This window comes from Sinocyclocheilus grahami, unplaced genomic scaffold (assembly GCF_001515645.1).
Source record: "Sinocyclocheilus grahami isolate Dianchi unplaced genomic scaffold, SAMN03320097.WGS_v1.1 scaffold2853.1, whole genome shotgun sequence".
Lineage (NCBI taxonomy): Eukaryota > Metazoa > Chordata > Actinopteri > Cypriniformes > Cyprinidae > Sinocyclocheilus > Sinocyclocheilus grahami.
In genome coordinates, this window is record NW_015508028.1 from 25915 (window position 1) to 28413 (window position 2499).

Sequence of the window (2499 nt, forward strand, 5' to 3'; positions counted from 1 at the left end):
AAACACTTTAAAACATCTACAAACATTTGACCGTAAGAGACAGCTGTAACACAATTGTATGGAAGCCCGTTTCCGCCACTGAATAAAAAAAGAAAAAAAAAAGATAATTGCGACTTTATATCTCACAATTCTGACTTTTTTCACAGAATTGTGAGATATAAACTCGCAATTGTGAGCTATAAAGTCAGAATTGCGACATTGTCTCGCAATTGCGAGTTTATATCTCTCAATTATGACTTTTTAACTCGCAATTACGAGTTTATATCACGCAATTCTGAGAAAAAAAAGTCAGAATTGTGAGAAAAAAAAGTCGCAATTACCTCTTTTATTTTTTATTCAGTGGCGGAAACGGGTTTCCATACAATTGGCATGGCTACAGTTCTCAGAAATAATAATTTTGTCCATTATCTATTATCCATTATCCCGGAGAGAGATCTTCATGTGTTTTGCCCACAACAAAACTTGTAAGTTACTTAATAAAATATTGTTAAAACAACATGCACAAGTGTTTTTTAGAATAATTTATAATTTAATTTAAATGATATTCAATTAAATGTCACATTCCACATGTAATTTTCAGGTGTTGTATGTTGGTCTGGAGCAGGTGGAACCTTCATAAAGATGATTAAGAGCAGGAATGCTCTTAAAAGCTTTCGGTATGGAGATAAAGGTTAGGATCATGATTTTCAAAAACATTACAGCACACCGTGAGTGTACGTTAGCACTGTTTGTTTCCCTAAGAACCTTTCAGTAATGAGTTCTTAAAAGAACCATTATTTTCTTAGTGTGGAGAACATTTAAAAAATCTAAAGAACAAAGAACCTTTTTCCATAAAGAACCTTTTGTGCACATCAATGCCAATAAAGAACCATTCTTTTTAAGAGTGTAAAAACGGGAGACAATGAAAACAAAAACAAAATAAAATGAAACTAAAATGTAACTGACATGTAGCCTAATAACATAATTTAAATATAAAAATACAGTAAGACTTTTGATCATATATAGCAGATAAAAAATTTAACAAATTACATTTTAGCTATCTTACTAGCTTAGTGAGAGCTGAGTCAAAGCTTTTTCAATAAAATTATTTAAATCGTGTAGTAATTAAATTAATTTTGTTGAGTCTATGTTAGATATGTAATTTTAACTAGTTTTTGACTAGTTACCATCTGCATAATGTGTTTAAATTTAAGAAAATATTATACGATTACAATCTTGTCAAAATGGGTTGTTTGTGTGTTTTGAAACAGAATCATCAAGCATTTTGCAAAGAATAATTATAAGATTCATATTAAGATATCTCTCTCTCTCTCTCTCTCTCTCTCTCTCCAGGACCAAACTCCTTGTCATCGCTGGTTTCAAAGCACAAGATAAAGACAAAGCACGAGATTAGGGGTGCTCCGATTTATCGGCAGTCCCTCTAAAGGCCGATGTCATAAACCGATCTCAAGCTGATGATGCGCCTGTCGTGAGAGGTTTGGCATGACATACAGCGGCACGGTCTCAATCTCTGTCCGGTGCGGGTAAAATAATTATAATGCTGAAGGTGAGGTACAATTCATATTTCTTTATTAAATAACTTAAAGAGTAATTTGAAAACTTTCTGTGAGACGTAATTTCACAAACAGCGTGAGTGAATCACTGTGCGCTCTCTCTCTTTCCCTCTCAAAATGTGCAGATATTGCTTCCTGTGATTGACGATCAATGATCAGCTCCGAAAATCCTAAGCACCCTTACACGAGATCACTCTGCTGTGAGGGTTTATGGCAGATGCCTGACATGCCAACGTGTACATCCCGAGAAAAAATCGGAATAAATGGTGAAGAATATGAGCATCAATTCACATCATGAAATAATAAATGATGAGCATTGCAATGTGTATGTGGTCATTTTTCACTACTGGTCTTTTAAAAGAGAATATTTTTTTAAGTATAAATTGCATTTGTACTTGACATTTATACAGCTTAGGTATATATTCTACATTTCAAAACTAATTTGATAGTAGCATATAAATATAGTAATATGATATAAAAAAAAGTTTGAAACATAAAACTTAAAAAGAGGTACAGAAAGTGAAACAAAATGTGTTCACTCTTCTGTCTTTTCATAAAGTGGTATAACCATCTTATGCGTTTTGTTTAAAGGTACAATGTGTAATATTTTTGAGAATCTGTTTACAGAAATGCAATGTAACATACAAAACTATGTTTTCAGTGGTGTATAAATACCTTACAAATTTCACGTTATGTTTTAATTATCTTAGAATAAGCCATTTCTGTCTACATACACCGCGGCTCCCCCTCCATGGTTAAGTAGCCATTTTGCACCGCCATGTTTCTACAGTAGCCCTAAACGGACAAACTACTCTACAGAGCGCGTTTAGTCCCTGTTATTCTTCTTCGTTTCTTCCTCGTGTTCTTAGAGGCAGCTTGCATCGTCGCTACATTGAATACGCACAAAGAAGTAGTAGTCGTTGTCTGGTTTATTAGAAGCAGAGGT

At 33.6% G+C, this 2499-nt stretch overlaps 1 long non-coding RNA gene across 2 annotated transcripts; it reads left to right on the top strand.

Moving 5' to 3' along the window:
• Positions 1-293: 293 nt before the first annotated feature.
• On the top strand, positions 294-1716 carry LOC107575743 (uncharacterized). Of its 2 annotated transcripts, XR_001607931.1 has the most exons (4): positions 294-464; positions 581-670; positions 1333-1546; positions 1679-1716. It is a non-coding gene; the product is annotated as an uncharacterized lncRNA (long non-coding RNA). The 2 variants fall into 2 exon arrangements; XR_001607932.1 differs by lacking the exon at positions 581-670.
• Positions 1717-2499: the final 783 nt, after the last annotated feature.